Raw genomic sequence first — 20,261 nt, 5'->3', positions numbered from 1 at the left:
ATGACCAAAATGTCCAGAAGAAAAATACCCTTCCCAAATTCCCACCCTCTCCTCCTATAACTCCCTCCCACCAAAACCAAAAATGTTAAAAAGGCTAATAGAGGGCATTTTATGTGAGGGTGTGGGCCTCAAAGTGTACCATCCTATGGCCCAAGTGCACTAGTTCATGCAGCACATGGCAGTGGTGGAACTAATCTGAAAGGGGGGGCATGGGAAAGGGCAACTCCAAGCTGTGCTGGTGTGGCATGGAGGCTGGAGTTGCAGGCAGTTGACTGGTGGAACCGGGCTGAAGTCCAGCAGCAGGGGTATTTGCCAGGCCCTCCCCATCCAGCAGTTGCTGGGAGTGCACCCTGGCAACCTCCAGCCTCTGCTGCCAGAGCCGGGCTGCGATCTCCTACTGGGTCAGTGTTGATGGTGGTAGACCAGCAGGAGTAGCTATATCAAGAAAGTAAAAAATGAGAAAAGACAAATTGTAAAGAATGCTCTGTGCAAACACTTTTTTTTAAATTACATAATGGCACAGTATAGGCCCATTGAATTGTTGATGTGATGATTAGGAAAGCCAGTCACAGGGAGGGAATGATTTTAATAACCCATGCCTCACATAAAACCACTGACTGGCTAAAAGGAGGCAGCATACGATTAAGAAAACAGAGTGATTTTTTTCTGGTGAAGGATCTCCAAAAAATGTAACCACACAGACACTTTCTGTGGAAAAAAATAAAAATAGCTCCTGTTAGAAATGGCATTCTTGGTGTGGTTTCCCCTGTCTTTTTGCCTCTGCTTCCTGCATTTTTGACTGTGTGCTGAATCTCGTTTTTTCTGGTTTTTCGTATCCTGGGCACTTTACCACTGCTAGTCAGTGCTAAAGTGCAAGTGTTCCCTCTATAAAGTGTGATTATGATTGTTTTTCCCTGATTGGCATATTTGATTTACTAGTAAGTCCCTAATAAAGTGCGCTAGAGGTCCCCCGGGCATGTAAATCAAGTGCAACTATTTGGCCTGCAGCAATGAATGTGCCCTGTAAACATGGCTCAGACCTGCCACTGCAGTGTCTGTGTGTGCAGTTTTGCACTGGCAGTTCGATCTGGCAAGTGTACTCACTTTCCAGGCCCAAACCTTCCCTTTTACTGCATGTAAGTTACCTCTAAGGCAGGCCCTAGATACCCCCATGGGCATGGTTCAGTATATTTAAAAGGTAGGACATGTACTGATGTGTTTTACATGTCCTGATAGTTAAATATTGCCAATTTCGTTTTTCACTATTGTAAGGCTTATCCCATCCATAGGTTAACATGGGGATTGTCTTTAAATATATGTTAAGCACAGTTTCCCACTGGGAGCAGGTGCAGATGTGGAGTTTGGGATCTCTGAACGCACAATTTAAAAATACATGTTTTGGTAGAGTTGATTTTTAGATTGTCTGTTTGAAAAGGCCACTTTAAAAAAGTAGGTATTTTCTTGCTTAACCATTATGTACCTCTGCTTGGCTGCTGAATCCATGTCTGTGTCAGACTGACAGTTAGGCTGTTTGTCAATTCACGTTAGACAATAACACAAAGGGAACTGTGTTGTGTCCTGCATATCCCAATGAGTCTTCCTGGACTAGAGTAAGAGGGAGGAGCTGTAACCTGCACTGGAAAGGGCTGTGTCTGTCCCCTCGCAATATAGTCTCCAACCCCCTAGAGTGTGGCTGGGGTAGGACAAAGAAGAGGCAGGGTCTTGTGTACTCGAAAGACTTTCCTTTGAAGTTTGCCTACTTCAAAGGCAGAATTGAGTATAAGTAGTGGACCCAAAACTCCAGACTTTTAGAACCCTTCTGGATCAAGAGGAACCTCTGCCAAGGAGAAGAACAGAAGAGCTGTGAGAAGGAGTACTGCCCTTTGCTGTGTGTGCTTTGCTGGGCTGGCCTGCAGTTGCTGCTTCTGCCTTAGAGAGGACAAAGACTGGACTTTGCTGTGTATCTTGCTTGTGAAGATTCTCCAATGGCTTGGCCTGAGCTTGGCTCCTGTTAAGAAGTCTCAGGGACATTAAATACTTTATCTGCCAGCACCTGGGTTCTCTTGCTGAGATCTCTTGACTTGCCAGTTGGTGCCACATCCAGTCCCTGGAAAGAGAAGCTGTCAGAACCAGAGTGAAAATCCCTGCACCTGAGCCGAGCGGCAGAAAAATCGATGCAGCAGCTGCACAGTGGCTGAAACATCGATGCAGCGCTGGTGAAATCGATGCATCGCCAGCTCAGCTCGGGTTCATCACTACCCTGTGTCTGGATTTAGCACACATCGTCAACATCACAACATGGACCAGAGGCTACTTGTCTAGAAACTGACTCATCCATTCCCTGTGAGTAAGGAACCAATGCATTGCTTGCTTTTCCCATGCACACTGGCTTGTGCAGCTTTATTTTAGATGCATACCAGCTACTTTGTGCTGAAACAATGCACAAGGATTTTTTTTCAATTTGGTCTTGTTTGATTTAGATAAATATTGGCTATTTTTCTAAACTGGTGTGGCGTCCTTTTGTGGTGTTTTCTCTGTGTTGGTATGTGTGGTTGTACAAATATTTTACACATTGCCTCTGAGATAAGCCTGACTGATTGTGCCAAGCTAGAACGGGATGAGCAGGGGTTATCTGAGCTGTGTATCTCCCTTACCCTGACAAAAGAGAGGGTCCCGACTTGGATAGGGTGTAAACTGACTGCCAACTAGAGATCCCATTTCTAACATCTCTGTTTAATTAGAAGTAGTATTCCATTCTTGTTGTGCTAAATGACTGGAAGAGTATTAGCTAGTCCATCAGGTACAAATTTGCTACTCTCTGCAGTCTGCAGCTCAAGCAGATGCAATGGACAAAAAAATATCTTTGATTCTAATGGCCCTGCTCTTCTACAAATGCCTTTCAATTCAACCCTGACTCAAAGAGGGAGATGATGATTAATATGTCACACACATCATGTATAACAGGCAGATAGAAAGTATCCGGTCTGGCATAAGTAGACGGTGGAAAAAACGATCCCGTCTACCGGATTATAAATTGTAATACTGCAGAAGGGGTATCCATCACATTGTTTTAAGTGTAACTCCCTCTAAATCAGGCCCAGAGATTGCTGCAGCAGGGGAAGGCACAGAGAAAAGACAGGCAAAGGATGGGAGAGGTTTTGCTACAGATGAGTGGAGGTGGTTCACTGATGATGTAGCTTAGACCTCATCAGTCACTGTAGTTGAATCTGAAAGTTGATGAATATAAAATTTGAACAGGCATAAATCCATTATGGAAGTCAAATGAAGTTAAAGTATGAACCACTTGTTGGGCTGTAACAGTTGATACATGCCAAAAATATTTATTTTTCAATGTGGACAGATCTTAGGAACGAATAAAGTCATGGGGTACTAGGGGAGGTGACTGAGTGCGCACTGGTAGGGAAAAGAAAACTTGTTTTCAACTTGTTTTGCAATCCATTTAAAGCTTTCTAAATGCTATATTACCAGAAACAGATGCAAATTACAAAGGCAACACTGCAGTGTCGGATTGAACCATGCTGCAGTTGGGTGCGGTCAAGGCCCATAGGTTGCGACTCATGAAGTGCCATGGGCAGGGAGATCATGGATCATGATGGAAGGTTGGGATCTGCCTCCCTTAACAAATACAGTGGGTATACTAATAATTTTCAATAACCAAGAAATTTGACTTACCATCACTCATCCTCGCTGCCTGAGACTCCACCTTCAGGTGCTGCATTATCTGCTGCTCTGAAGCTGGCCCAGACACTAGTGGTCTGTGCAGCTAGAAAAAATATTGCACATTTTAGATGCCAGCTACACCTCCCCTGTTTTTTTGTTAACAAAATACAACCACAACACATGACTACAGTTCAGTTCGGAGTACCTCCTCTCCCATCTGAAATATCCCTTTGGACATTGTACTAGTTGACAATGTTAGAAAAGCCAGTAGTCAAGGCAACCGTAATGGAGGGACAGAGATGGGATGATGACTGTGAGTCATTTGGAGCACAATGAAGGGGTAGATTAAATTGGTCAATGAAGGGCATATTGTTTTTCTGGCAATTCTGGCAAATGTAATGGGACCATCCTCATACTACTTTTCTGCCATGCTGCACTGTCATTAGAACTGCTGGGATGCTGAATGATAATGCATACAACACAGCATTGGCAACAGGTCACCATAACCTTAGCTACTCATCATTTGAGCATGAGCAAGAAATAGAAAGCCTTCTCAATAAATGAGCGTAGAGGAGCTTGCTTGTGTCTGCAAAGTCTGAAATCTTCACAGTATACTACATAACCTAATGTCTTGGTATTACAGTACCAGTATGATTACGTTCAGGGAGTGGGACAGCATAACCAATCAGAAGAAAGCTTAAGCTTCAGATTAGCACAGAAACAGGAGGCAGTCAGCAACAGAAAAAAGAAATATAGATAAAAGGATAATGCAGGGCTGGGTATCAAGAATAAACATTAAATAGAATGAAGAGCATTTTTTTAAAAAGTCACAGTATAAAAGAAGGGGGAAAAATCTAATGGGGAGAGGGAAAAGTTAAATAAATAAATAATATTAATGAAAACTTACTGGGACCAACAGAATCATCTGCCACGGCTGTGGCACTGGTGGTGGCAGTGGAACTTCCAACCTTTGCGGCATTGGTGGTGGCACTCTCCTTAGCCCCCATCTTCTAATGTCTTACACTTGCCCCTGTGCAGATATTAAAAATAAAGAAGACAACAAAAATCGATTAGTGGTATAGTTAATCTTAAAGAAAATATTTTGAAAGGGAAAGGCAAATGCAGTAACATATTGTAGTGAAAATTTCAACATTTGAGTGCACCATTTTTTCCTTCATTTTTAATGCCTCCTCAGAGCAGGCATTAAAATGACAAACCCATTTTAGTCAATGGGCCTCCCTGAGCTTTGCTGTACTAGCATCTACATTTTAGATGCTATTGCAGCAAAGCACCACAATAGTGTAAAAAATGTTGATGCTATTGTCCTAACGACCTCCACTGTGCACTGTATTGTAAATACAGCGCAACCACGGTGTCGTTAGGTGGGGCAGGGGCAACACAAGAAAAATGGCGCATCAGGACCGATGCTCTACTTTCTTGTAAATATGCTCCTGAGAACGCTAACTCATTTATTTATATATATATATTACCACTACTACCACAGTACCACTATCTCAGTGACAGGAGGACAAAGGAGGCAGCATAACCTCTTAAATAATCAGCCCAGGTGTGCACCTACAGCAGCGAGCAGAAATAGGTTACACTGAGCACCTAGCTCACTCAAATTGGATTGCATAGTATTTGTAACATTGTGTTACTTGATCTTTATTTACCTCTGAGTGTGAGCAGTATGCTGTTTGAAAAAAAATAACCTTATAAGATAGTACACAACAAAATTAGTAATAATTAATTACTAGTACTCACCAAGTCCCACAATCTGGACATCCAGCAGGCTGAGCAGGTCCCTCTTGCAGTCCAGGATATCAGCTCCGTGGTGCATCAGCTGCTGCTCGGTGCACCGAACCCCAGTACTTTGGCAGACGCAATGGCACACCCTCCCCTACAGCAGCTGGTACTCTCACAAGCTGTACCCTCTCCTGGGGTTGCAACCAACATGGATGGGAGGTAGCGCAGCATGAAAAAACAAGGGTGGCCACCTTCTCCTCACTAAAAATGGCTCCAGGCTGGTGGCGCCAGTGTCTGCAGGGTATGCAGTTTGCTACACCCCCTGCTCTGGCACCACCTCATCCCCAACATTCTGCCAAGGCACTGGGTGGAGGATTAAAAAAATGACAGGGGAGAGAAGGAATAGAGAGGGAGAAATTAGGAAGCTAGGGAAAAACTAATAAAGGGACAAAAAAGTCACAGGAAATAAAAAAAAAGAAGAGGCAAAGACTTAAAATACACCAACACAAATACACACACTAAGGAAATAGAAGTAAAACTGGGGAGGATAAGTTGGATAAAGTAAAGATGGGATTGAAAAGTAGGCCCAGCACTATGCACAGAATAGGCCATCCAAGATGGATGCGTGTGACCACTTTGTGCTTTTCACACTAGTGTTGCAACACAGAGCGCGCTAATCGTGCCAATCACTGCAAACAGGCAGCCGAGCACAACTCCACCTGCTTGCATGGAGTTAGGCGGTGTTTGTTTGTTTTTTTTCATTCTGCAGAATTCGATGTAGCGGAACTTTGCCCATCGCTGGTGCAGGCTCTGCATTGAGAGAACCATTCCAGCAGAGATGATGCATCAAATCTGCTTGTTTTTGTGCCATGCAGCAGAGGAGATGCATCAGTCCAGCTATGTCTTCTGAGGGCTGGCAGAACACTTTAAGCTGACTATCAAGGGTCCAGGATTGGTTTGGCACCAATTTGCAGGGTAGGACTCACAGATGGTAGAGTCCTGGTGCTGTGTTCAAAGTTGTTGAAGCCTTCTGTCCCTGAGGCTCTCGTCAGGAGGCCATCCCACTTGCCCTTGGTGTTCAATGTTCAATAGATGCAGGTCTAGTCCTTCTCACCCAGGCAAGAGGGCATTGGGTCAGCAAAGCAGGGCACCAGTCCTTCAGACCAGCAATCCAGCAGGTAGAGAGGCAGTCACTTCAGCACCAAAACCATAATTCCTGGAAAAGTATCCAGAGTTCCAGAAGTGTGCTGAGAAGTTGATGTCTGAGGTCTAATACTTATACCTTTGAAGTACACAGACTTCCTGCTTTGCCTGCCCTGCCTCTAAACTAACTATAGGAGGTATGAAGGGCTTTGTGTGGAGACAGGACACAGCCTATTCAACTGTAAGTCAGGTTGTGCCCAGCTCTGACTTCCCATCCTGCCAGTGATTGCCCATTCAGGCACACCTAAGCTCTCTATTGTGTGTGGCTGTCTAGGAGTAATAAAGAAAGCTTAGCTATCAGCTATACCTAGTCATGTGCCCAGAGGCAGACTACAGCACTAAATGGCTAGGGCAGGAAAATGCCAACTTTCTAGTGTATTTTCAACATTGCAATTTGAAATCCAACTTTACCATAAGAGAGGATTTTTCATTACAATTCCAAAGACACCAAACAGGAACGGTTTACCTGTTCCCGTTTGGAAATTACAGCTTATTAAAAACAATAAGGTAACTCCAATTTTATTCCCTGGTAGAGGTAGGCCTTGCAGAGGTTAAAAACAAATATAAGAGTTCTTTTCAGTACAAATGTAAAACATCAAAGTACATGTCTATCCTTTTAAATACACTGCACCCTGCTCTGTGGGTTGTTCAAGGCCTCCCTTAGGGGTCATCTATGTGTAATAAAATGATTGGCAACATGGCATAAATGCCAAGTCGACATGGCAGTTTAAACTACTCACAGAGGCTCTGTAATGGCAGGCCTGAGAAATGTCCAAGGGCTACTTGAGTGGGTGGCACAAGATGTGCAGCGGTCCTACCAGTAGCATTTAATTTACCGATCCAAGGCACATGCAGTGCACTTTACTAGGAACTTATAAGAAAATTAAATATGTCAATTAGGCATATACCAATCAAACCATGTTTTAGAGAGTGCTCAGAGTCCTAAAGCCAACTGAAACAAAATCAGCAAAAATGTGAAGCAAACAGGCAAATGTTTGGGGGTGACCCTGTAGAGACAACCATTTTAAATAGTAGAGGAGGAAGAAGTGGACTTCGAGGAGGAGGTGGGTGCCTGCCCATAGAGCCTGAGGAGGAGGATGACAACTTGGTTACATAAATTAAGCTTCCTGCCAAGGCAGGAAATATTGTGTTCTCCCACAGTCCTTTCCCTGAAGGGTTGACAGATCGAATGAGAGAGAGTTCATGGCGCTGCTGGCCAAACTTAAAATGCCAGAAAGGAGGGCAGATGCAGATAGAGCCCTAGAGGAAAAAATTGGCTCTGGAGGAAAAGAAAATGGCTCATGAGATGAGTCAAAATTAGCTGGACATGAAAGCCAAGCAAGCAGCAGGGTATAGCAGCAATTGTGGAAGCAATTCAATGTCCAATGTTGAGGCGAGGGTCTGCATATCCCAATACACGAGGCCCAGTTATGCAGTGGGGGGTGATGTAGATAAATTGTTTTCTACATATGAGATACCGCTGAGGATGCACAGTGTCCCAGAGGAGGATTGGTGCGCCAGACTGTGGGAACAAATCATCCTGGTGGAGGGGGATACTCTTCCTACATTAGAGGTGGGAGACAAAGAACCCTATATTTGAAACAATTTTGCATTTCTTAGTGGACCGAATAGTTATTTCAGGCCATTAAGAAATGAAAAACAGCCTTTCAGCATGTACAAAAGGCACATGCATGTTACAAAATGCGATTTCCACCCAGTAGACATTGCATTCACAAATCGCAATATAGGAAATCGCTAATAGTGATTTCCTATTTACGATTCATTAACCCTATGTACGAAGCATTTCCTAAGTGTGACTAGTTACAAAATGGCCATTTAGGAAATACAGTTACCATTAATCCTGACCAGGTGACAACCAGGAACAAACTATAAAAAGAAGGCCCCCAGAATGCATCAGAATATTCTGGCAAGGAGCTTGAGGATTTTTGTGGAGAGGCAGAGAAAGAGGAGGAGACAGGAATGGATATTTAGGGTGAGGGTCACTGTTTGACCAGATGTAGGAGGAGAATATTCAGAGGTACAGGCTCAGTCTACAGGTAGTGCATGGTTTAATTACTGAGTTGTAACCTACGCTATTGGCCTCAACTCTCAGAAGCAGTTCATTCATACCACATGTACAGGTATTGGGTTGCCTACACCTCCTAGCTTCGGGCAGTTACTAGGGAGTCATTGTAGTGGCGGGGTTTTCTTCAGGTTCCTGGACATTATGGTGAGCATAATCAGCCAACATATATCATTCCTCGATGACCCTAATCATTGCAACAAACCAAACTGATGTTCTACAGGGTAGCACAGTACCCCAATGGCATTGGCTGTGTTGATGACACATATATTGCCATATGTCCCCTGCCCTCAGCAACTAAATACATTTACAGGAACAGGAAAAGCTCACACTCATTCAATGTGCAGGCAGTGTGTGATGTCGCCTGCATCAAATGGACCTTTTGGCCAAATACCCAGGCAGCACCCACAGCACATACTGTACATTTTCTGCCACAGTGGAATACAGAACTGACTTGCACAGGGTGAATTTGGCGATGGTTTCCTACTTGGAAAGAGAATCGCTAACTCAGTGTCTACAGTGGTCAGGACAGTGTGGGTGATATGACCTAATGGTTTCCCGTTTCATGCTCTTAAGGTGACAGTGCCTATGCATTATGACCCTGTCTACTCACACAATACCTGACTCTGAGAACAAGAAGTGAGAGGCAATACAACAGGGCACACAGGACAACATGCTTAAGCATCAAGAGGAGAGCATTCTAAAGTCCTGCTGCTGTTGCCGCTGCCTCCACAGGAATAGCAGGGCACAACTATGCAGATCGGACACATGCTACAAAATAATCGGAGCTTGTGACATACCATGAAGAAGGGTATGCACAACATCCCCATAGAGCTTAATTCTGCCTCTGATGATGACTTACCACCACTACAGATGCAGCAGAGATGTACACATGCAGCAGAGGGAGGTGCACGACACATAGAGATAACCCATAACTATTTCCGAGGTAACGTATATAAGGTATAGAGATGAAACATCACACATGGGGTAGTTTCTGGTGCACAACAGAGTAACCATCTTTTATTCAGGTGGCTACCACATCATAGCCAGCAAGGGCCAACTCCATCCTTGTAGATGAAACATTGTAAACAAAAGATAAACCAAGTAAGCAATGTGCTGGATGGATAAAAGCAACTCATCCAGTTACTTGGGAGTCACTTCTTGCGTAGCCTTGGGTTGGTTGCTTTCTCTCCAGCAGTGGTTGGTGGGGCTTATGCCAAGTCAGTTTCAGAGGGACTGTGGCTTGAACGCCAAACGAATGGCTCCTGGACAGAGACGACACTTAGGCTGGAGCCCTCCTCACTCTCAGGTGGTGAGGGATGTTAGGGATGCATAGTTTGTAGGTTTGGATGTTCTCCAAAGCAGTTGTGACCTGCACCAGCCCACAAGCGACATCCTGGCAGCAGTGTTCCATGTCTATCTGTAAGCCTTGCTAGGTTCGATGTTGCGGCTGCCAGCTAGTTGATTGACCTGATGAAAGTGTCAAAGAGGGCAAGGTACTGCCCGTGCCACTGATTCTGCACCCAGTCCTCCTGCTCCATCACTGCTAGCCAGTGCTCCTGCCCTTTTTCCATGTTCTTTATTGACTTTGCCATGCATTGCAGCTGTCTACTCACTGTGCATACCATTTTGGTTTTGCAGGTATTGTGTGCTGAGGATGGACCTGTCCAGAGCACCATCCACAGGCAATGTATTGAACATTGCAGTGATAGTGTCTGTGTGCCTTCACAGTGTCCTGGGCTCTTCTGTTGTGGGGTCCCTTCAATATGACTGTCCCCCATTGCTGTCCTTAGGATCGGGCAGTGGGAGATGGTGACTATCTTGCCAGTTGGCGTTGGTGCCATCAGCTGAGGGGATAGTGTTGTGGGCTCAAGGGCAACTTCACTGCCAGTGGCTTTTTTGGCTGCCACGAATCCTGACTCATCCGGACTGTGATCTGTGGAAGTGCATTTATATGGTTAGTGTAATTAAATGATTAATGTTTGGCCACAATATAATTGTGACTCTGCTGCATGTGTTTGTGACATGTTTGTGTTGTACACATATGTTTGATGTGGTCATCAACACTCAGTGCTGCATGCTAATGCTTTGCACTGCAACTCCCATGATGCATAGAATGGGTGGGCCAAGTACCTCAACAGAGTAATTCATGCTGTGACGCATGATATGTAGATTGACTAACATTATGTTATGGATGGTACATGAAGGGAAGATGACTTGCCCTGGCTGGTGCCTGCTGGGATGGAGTGTCGATGACGTACGACACTCTCTCAGTTTGAGGCTCCCCTCAGTTAGCATCCACGTTGGGAGCCAGAGAGGGGGTGTTGTGAGGGTCCACCACCTATCCCACGTCCCTCTGCCTTCCTGCTGGCCAGCCTCTCCTTGGCACAGGACCTCTTTCTGATCTCTGGGATGGTCCTCTACTTCACTCCCAGGCAATTCACCTTCTCAAATATCCAATTCAAGTTCCTGGTTTTCTGGGCCTCAGGGACTGAGGAGGAGGCCTTCCCAAACAGCTGGTCCTGTTGGCAGCACATTCCTCTGTCAGGATCTCCAGCTCCCTCTCTGAAATCTCAGCCTTGCGCCTCCTGCTGCTCCCAGTCTCCTTCCCCTCTTCAGCAACCATGGTGTTGTTTGCTATTAGTCAGTAGCACCGGCAGCAGTGATACAGAGGCACTTCTTGCATGCAAAAGGTGTATTAGTTGTCTGGCTGGAATCTGACATCATCATCCTGCTTTCAGAACTTTTGGGTCTTCATTTCCAAAATTGCACTTTTCTATTAGGAAATTGTAATTTTGCAATTTCCTAAATTATGATTTCCTAATAGCGAATTGGAATCCGGAGGAACCAAAATTAGGAAATTGCAGGGTATGTGCATACCAATTTGTGATTCCCAAATAGCGATTTCAATAGGTTTGCTATTTAGGAATCACAAATTAGGAATTTTGTACATATGGGCCAGAAATGTGGTGCACTCCCATGAAAGCCATTTAACTAACCAAGTTTAGGCTGACCCCTGAGAAGTAGCACACTTGGTTCAGAGACAGCCAGAAAGTGCCAAACCAGTCTTGGTTGGATTTCGTGGACTACTCCAGCAAGGCACCATTTAGTTGGGTAAAGGGCAGTAATGTTGGTGACTTTAAAGGGCTGCATAATCTAGTCTCCATTAGCTGGGAGGTAGACTCTAAGAGTGACTTGTGATCCCTGGGGCTGGAAGCCATCGAGCAGGTCACAGTGAATGGATCCCTACCACTGCTCTGAGAGTCACCAGGGCCAGCCAGATCATGGTAGTGGAGAGGCTGGTTTCCCCAGACCAGGACACAAGACATAAGATAACTTGTGCCCTGGGGTAGTCCTTTTTCTGCCCCATGGCTGTGGTATATCTGGAATGGGGTGAGTAAGTAACTCAGAGGAAGGTCAAAGTTATCCCCCCATGTCCATTTACTGCCTTCTTGGAAATGAGTTGTCACTGGTGTCAAAAGAACTGGGAGGGGCAGCTGCTGAGTGAGCCCCGAATGCTGTTTTCTCTGGGTACTACATCCAAACAGATGGTGCAGGGGCCCAGATGGATGAATTGGGGCAGAAAAGTTTCCTGTGTAAGTCTTGGTTCAGTCTCGGAGTACAGGTTTAGACTGACAGGCTAGTCTCAGGATGTGATCCTTGGACTAGTGGGAGTGGAAGTAGGGTGCCTCACACCCAGGGCTATTGTGCCTCACCCTGAGAAATCCCAGAGGTACGAGAACCCTCAAGAACAGTTAAGGCACTTCTTGCCCAAAGGGTAGGAGTGAGGCCTACCCAAGGCCCCCCGCTTAGATCTTCCACCTGGTGGTGGTGGATAGTCTGGGTGATGGCTGTTGACACTGACAGAAGTCAGTGGCCTCAGCTAGTTACTGTCTTTATCAGCAGTGTTTTCCTTAAGTTGAAGACAGAAGTCTGATTTAAGAGGCGGAGTGGGCCACATCACCTTGTTGGCCATGATGGTACTGTCTGCTTACTGGGATGCATCTCTGAACAAAATATGGTTAGGTGCTTTAAGGATGAGGTTAACAGGTCATATGAAGGATTTCTCATCGGTCAGTTCGGGGGCTGAGGACAGTAGTGACAGAGGTACCTAAATGAGTTCAGACGGACACAGAACTAATAAGGGCCAGTGCATGAGAGATCCAATGTCCTTGTTCAAATGCATATACAAGACATCCCATCAAGGTATCGATTAGTCTCCCCAGGATTTTGGTTGGAGGGGGGTCATGTTACACTTGGTCCTCTCTGCAGGGTCACCCGCAAACATTTTGCCTCCTTGTCTCCTGGTCTCAGAACCCAATTTCCGTTGCATTTTAGGACTATGTGCATTTTAGGACTGCTGATCAGTGTTAAAGTGCATGTGCTCAATCCTCCAAACATATCAACACTGGCTTATCTACAAATGGCAAACTTAAAATACTCATAACTCTTCAGAAAAGTGGTGCTACATACACCCAGGGCCTGTAACTTTAACACTATGAGTGATGTTGCAGCACTTATTGTTCCACTACCTTCAGTAGCACTTTATACATCTCACTTGACTGGACCCATCTCACTTGAACCCAGTCTCAGGGAAACAAAAGACTTCCAACTCACCTGCTACAGCTCTTGGACCCGGCTTTAACCAGACCCTGACCCCAGTGAGCCGCCTTTCATGTTCTTCACTCTTGAAGTGTTTGTGCCTCCTGAAATCACGCTTTTGGGCTCTTTGTGAATGGACCTTTTCGAACCGAACTGCCCCCTCACCTGAACAATTAGTACAAGCCGCCGCAAGTGCATCCCTTCAGACAGCAAGCATTGGCTCTCATGATGGAAAGGGTCAAGTCTGCCCATCGTGCCACCCATCTGACTCCCTGCACCCGTGCACCACTGCTAGAGGCATTCTCCCTTGCTCAAGGTGAACTTCTTCCCCACGAATGGGACTCTTGGCTTAATTCTTCAGAAGGTAAAACTTCAGCAGGACTTGTCTGGGACTGTATCTGACCCACACTCTATCACTGTCAGCCAGAACTTTATGCTTTTAAGTACTACATTTCAGGTTATTCTTTAAATAATTATATCTTGACTTGACTACTTATTATACTTTTGTCATTTTGGTCATGGTTTGTTCATAAAATGAAGCTCCATTTTTCTAACCAGGTGTGATGTCTTTTTCTGTTGTGTTTTCACTGTTTTACTGTTGGAAGAGATGCACAAATACTTTACACATTGTCTCATAAGTTAAGTCCGACTGCTCTGTGCTAAGCTACCAGCGAGTGATAACAGGTTAATTTAGGATGTATATATAACTTACCCTGACTACAACTGTATCTCCTGCTTGGACAAAGTGCATACCCATACCAAACAGAAACCTGATTTCTAACATTGGTGATCAATGGTGAGGATAGGCCTTGTGTTTGTGCAGTGTCATAGACTGACTTGGTGTACACTACTACTCCACATCAGACCAATTCTCACTGACTGACCCTTTTGATTTTTCAGAATTTTACCTACTTTTATTTTTTCCTAATGTGTCGGTGCCCTCACCTGCCATAAGAGAGTTCAAGATGGCCAACCTAGAGAGCTACACTGTGGCCCAACCCAAAGGATGTTTTGAGCAGAGGAGGTTGCTTACTAAAGGGAAATCTAGGAAGGCAGAGTTCCAGAAGGCTTTCCGAGCATCGGCAGAGTCCCACCAGATCCATACAGACAATGAGGAGGGGTCAGAAAATGAGGAGGAGTTTGAACTGGATCTGCCAGAGGATCTTGACATGCAACCTGTTTGGGATGAAGGAAACATCCTTCCAGGACTGGAATCCATCCACGTGCAGGGACCAACATGTCATCCAGGAACCTGTCCTCAGAGGATCTGGATGACAAGAAGGAGGTGGGCAAATTGAGGTTGGAGCTTACCACATTGGAGCAAGAACAAAAGCTTGCAAGATTGGAGAAAGAACAAGCTTTAGAGGGAAAGAGGCTAGCCATGCAAGAAAGGAAGATGGCTGGGGTTGGGGATGACGTAGATAAATGGTTCCCAGCCTATGAAGTGGCTCCAAGGGTGCACAAGGTTCCTGAGGAGTCTTGGCGTGGGTCGCTTCTGGAGGTAGATGCCAACAGTGAGGAGGGACACACTACACTGCAATCAAAGCCATTGTTGTCAGCAAATTAGGTCTGACCCCTGAGAAATATAGGCAGTGATGGAGAGGCATCCACAAAAGCTCATCACAAACGTGGTTGGATTTCCTTGACTATGCCAGCAAGGAACTGAAGGGCTGGGTGAGGGGCAGCAAGGTTGATGATTATACTGGGCCATACAACTTAATTTTAAAGGAACACATGCTAGGTACTTGTTTTCCATAGCTGCACCCACACCTGGTTGATAGCGAGCTGACAGACACCAGGAAGCATGCCGGGGTGTCAAACATCTGGGTCCAAAAAGGTGCCTGGGAGTGACCCCATTAAGTGTCTTTCAGGATCCCCCCACAGAGGGAGGGGAGTCAAGGGAGACACAGACAGTTTCAAGTTAAGGGTAAAGGGAAGGGTTCCCATGTCCCTTCTAGAGGAAGGAGGGAGGTTCCAGTGGGTGGTGGCCACGGGTGCCCCATTTCCAACGCCACTGCTTTGATTGTTCCCAGCTAGGGCATCAGCAGGGGGACTCTGGTCATCCAAAGAAACCACCCACTGGTGGGACCGCTTCAGGGGTAACCAATATGGTCTTGGACCAAGTAGTTCCCAGGGACAGGTCACAGTAAATGCCATGATCTCCCTTAGTTGGGAGACAGACTCAGAGGGTGTGTTGGTCATCCCTGAGGGTAGAAGTTGTTACTCCCACCAGGTAGAAGTGAATCAAATCCCAGTCACTGCTCCGAGGGACACTGGAGCTAACCACAGAATGATACTGGAAAATCTAGTTTACCCAGAGCAGTACAATATGCAGCTGTGTTGGTTGACCCCAGCCCATGTGCAGGTCTTTTTCTGCCCTATGGCCCTGGTGTCCCTGGGGTGGAGTTGAGAGGTGACCCAGGGAAGGGTCATTGTTCGGTCCCAGATGCCCATAGATTGCATTCTGGGGAGTGAGTTGCCCCTGCTTACAGGAGAACTGAGAGGGGAAGCCCCCAGGATGCCCTGACAGTTCGGTTTTCTGAGGATACCACTCCCAAATGGAAGATACGTGAGCCCATCTGGAAGAAAATACTAAGGGAGGACTCAACCCCAATCATCCTCAGGGTACAGACACTAGATTGAGTAGCCAGAATCAGGATACCACCCCTGAACTGGTGGGAGGAAGAGTGGAGTAAGGGTGCAAAACCTCTGGGTCTACTGCCCCCCACTCTGAGAAATCACAGAGGTATGAGACCCCTGGATAACCTGGGGCCTGATTGGTAACAGTAACAGCAACAGCTGTCAGTGGCCTCTGCTGGTTGTTGTCCTTGTCCACATAGTTTTCATTGGGTTGAGGACAGAAGTCTGATCCACAGCATGGAATGGGCCACATCACTTTGTAGGGCATGGTGGTACAGTCTGCCTACTTGGATGCATCTGTGAGCAAATTAAGGTTAGGGGGTCCACAGGTGAGGAGAAGTGTTCCCCATGGGTCAGACCAGTGGCTCAGGGAAGTATAGACAGAGGGATCCAAATGAGTTCAGAGGTGTAAAAATGACAAGTGCCCTAGCAGTGATTGGCAATTTCCCATGTTCTATCACCCAAGCGGAGAGGTCCATCAAGGTATTCATTAGTCTACACTGGCTTTAGGCTGGAGGGGGGTTGTATTGAAAATGGCTTTCTCAACAGGGTCACTCCCATTTTGCCTCTTTGCCTCACATTGTTGCTGAATATGTTTGTGTTAGCCTTATGACTCTGAGCACTTTACTACTGCTGTCCAATCCTAATGTGCATACGCTCTCTCCCTAACACATGATTTGATTGGTATATACCTAATTGGCATATTTAATTTACTTATAATTCCTTAGTAAAGTATACTACTTGTGCCCAGGGCCTGTATATTAAATTATACTAGTGGGACTGCAGCACTGCTTGCATCACCCACTCAAGTAGCCCTTAAACATGTCTCAGGCCTGCCAATGCAGAGCCTGTATGCAGTTTATACTGCCATGTCAACTTGGCATGTAAACCTTCTTAGCAAGCCTAACACTTCCCTTTTATTTCATATGTTACCCCTAAGGTAGGCCCTAGGAAGCCCATAGGGCAGACTGCTATGTAATTAAAAGGCAGGATATATATTTTGATGCTTTACGTGTCTTGGTAGTGAAAAGCTTCCAAATTTATTTTTCACTACTGCAAGCCCTTTGTAAAATGGTATACCATATACCCAGGGCCTGGAAATTAAAGGCTGCTAGAGGACCTGCAGCACTGATTGTGCAACTCACTTCGGGAGCCTGCAAACAAATCTCAGGCCTGCCACTGCAGTGCCTGTGTGTGCAGTTTCATTGCCACCTAAACTTGACATTCATAACCTCTTGCCAAGCCTTAAACTCCTTGTTTCTTACATATAAGTCACCCCTAACATAGGCCCTGGGTAGCCCAAACGGCAGTGTGCCATGTAAGTAAAAGGCAGGACATGTAGTCCTAAAATCGTTTTTTCATTACTTTGAGGCCTGCCCCTCTCATAGGCCAGCATTGGGAATTTCTTAAAATAGTTTTAAGCTGTGATTCCTGATCAGAGATGAGCTGCGGCATCATATTTAGAATCATTGGACTGTTAATGATCAATCCTCTTTACTGGTAAAGTCAGATTTACTGTTATAATTTTAGAGATTCCAATTTTAGAAAGTGGGCATATCTCTGCTCTCACTGCCCTGTATGCTTACAGCCTCTTTCCAATACACGTCTGACCTGGGCTAGGTGACTGCTATACTTGTGCATTCCCTCCAGAGACCTACAACACAGGATACTCAACTGCATCTGCATTCATCTGCATACTGATAGGTTTTCCTAGGGAGGAGGATGGGACAAGCATACATTTCAAAGGGTAGTGACTGGACCCTACATAAATAGGCTGATTACTTCCCATTGATAGTCTGGAGCTGGGGCTGGGCTGAAAGGGGACCTGTACACTTCAGAGAAATCTTTTGAAGTCATCTCCCACAACAAAGGCACTTTTTAGTATAAGTATTGGGTCTCTGATCCCCAAAAGACACTTCTGAACTCAAGGAAACTCTGCTGGAGTAAAGACTGCTGTGTGCCAGGATCACCACTTTGCCAGGACTGACTTTTCTCAGGAACGGCTGCTTTGCCTTGCTGTGCTGCCCTGCTGCCTTCTCATCTCTGCAATGCAAACCAAAGACTAACATTAACCCCCAGAGTGTCTGCAAGAGATTTCTGCCCCCCTCTGGTTCTGCTGAGGGTCTCCAGGACATCAAAGACCCCATCACCCTATGAACTTTCCCCTGGGTCTCACACTGCGGAGAGGTGGAGAGCAGCATTCCCCCTGTACTTGCTATAGCCAAGTGCCTGTCCCTGGAGCCGAGCATGCTGCACTGATGCTGTCCCACCTCACTGGATTGAGGCAGCGCAATGGTCTCTCTCACCCGCTTGCACTCTCCCAATGCAGTGAGTGGGAATCTGGCCAGCAGCCCGGGCTCCGGGAGAGAGATCAGTGGCGACCAGGACTCCAGCTGCCAAGCCCACCCACAGTACCCAGAGCCAAGTAGCAGTGTGATGCAACATCTAGAAGCCAGAAAGAAGTGCAAAACAGTAATACTCTGCCGTGAAGCACACAAGTACTTCCGATGTGACAGGCAAGGTAGTGTTGACATTCTGGCCAATACATATCCACATGTTAGGCGGCCAGCATAGTGAACCAGGGGACCACCGTAAATCTCATATATGGAGCGTACCTGTTGTTTGTCTGAGTAGCATCATTACCGGTGCACATTGCTCCATTCTCAAGCTGCGTGGGGTTTGCAAGAATGTTCTCCCACATGTTAACATTATTAACTGGATATTCCAAAGATAAGCACTCCTTTGTTGCCATGAGGATCATACAGAGACTAAGGTGGAATACCGATATTCTAGACTAATACTGCTTATTGACCTAAATCTTTTTACATTACACAACTCTTAATTTATTGATTGCATTTTTGTAATTTTGACCTTGATTTACACAGATACATTATCCTTTATTTTTTATAAACCTGTGTGGTGTCTTCTTGTAGTGGTTCCATTGTGATTGTTGTATGTGTTGCACAAATACTTCACACATTGCCTTCTAACGTAAACCTGCCTTCTTTGCACCAAGCTGCCAGAGGGTGAGCACAGGTTAAGTTAGGTTGTGTATTTGCTTTGCCATGAAAATAATTTGGTCCCTACTTAGACAAGGTGCATACCTCTTCCAACTAGACACCCAATTTCTACCAGAAGTTGAATCTGGTATCAAATTATTTTTGGGATATGTAAAGTTCCACAAATCACTGCATGAATAATACAAGCACAAGTTCTGAATCCCACTAAAGCGCACCAATGTTAGAATTTAGTTTTTTAGATTGAGGGGGATGAAAACCCTTTTCAAGAAACATCGACAATCCTTGTGAGAGTAAATGCACAAAAGTCACTAAATTAACCACTGTTTACCCTCTGGTAGCTTGACACGAAAGCAGCCAGGCTTAACATAGAGGCAATTTGTAAAGCATTTATGGAGCACTCAAACAGTAATAAGTGAAAACATCACACAAGGAAAATTCCACACTAAGGGCCAGATGTAGCAAAACGCCAATTTGCGACTTGCAAATTGCGAGTCCCTGCGAGTCGCAATTTGCAAGTCGCAAATTGGTATGCAGTACGGTGTCTCAGACACCGACTGCGACTCGCTATGGGGTCGCAATGACCCACCTCATGAATATTCATGAGGTGGGTCGCAAATTGCGGCCCCATAGCGAGTATAGGCACTCGCAAACATGGAGGCCTGCTGTCGTCAGCAGACCTCCATGTTCGTGACTGCTTTCAATAAAGCAGTTTTTTTTTTTTAAGTGTAGCCCGTTTTCCTTAAAGGAAAACGAGCTGTACTTTAAAAAAAAAACGAAACCTTTAGTTTCGGTATTTTTTCAGGGCAGGGTGTGGTCCCTTGGACCACTCCCTGCCCTGAAAAAATATTTTTGGGTCCATTCACAAAGTGGAAGGGGTCCCATGGGGACCCCTTCCAATTTACGAGTGGGTTACCATCCACTTGAAGTGGATGGTAACTGCGATACCATTTGCGACCGCGTACGCGGTCGCAAATGGTATTACATACCACTCAGACTCGCAAATAGGAAGGGAACACCCCTTCCTATTTGCGATTCTGAAATGCATATTGCGAGTCGGTACCGACTCGCAATATGCATTTCTGCATTGGGAAACGCGTTTAGCGAGTCGCAAACGGCAATTTTTGCCGTTTGCGACTCACTAAAAAAAAACCTACATCTGGTCCTAATTCAGAAAATAGAATACATTTTAATAAATACAACAAATCCAAAATGACAAAAATGTCATCTATAGTACCAGACATATCCTATTTAGTTTTAAGTAAGAATAACATGTAAAAGCAAAAGCA

Source organism: Pleurodeles waltl, chromosome 2_1 (genome assembly GCF_031143425.1).
Source record: "Pleurodeles waltl isolate 20211129_DDA chromosome 2_1, aPleWal1.hap1.20221129, whole genome shotgun sequence".
NCBI lineage: Eukaryota > Metazoa > Chordata > Amphibia > Caudata > Salamandridae > Pleurodeles > Pleurodeles waltl.
The sequence above is the reverse complement of the archived record's forward strand: the minus strand, read 5'-3'. Positions refer to the sequence as shown.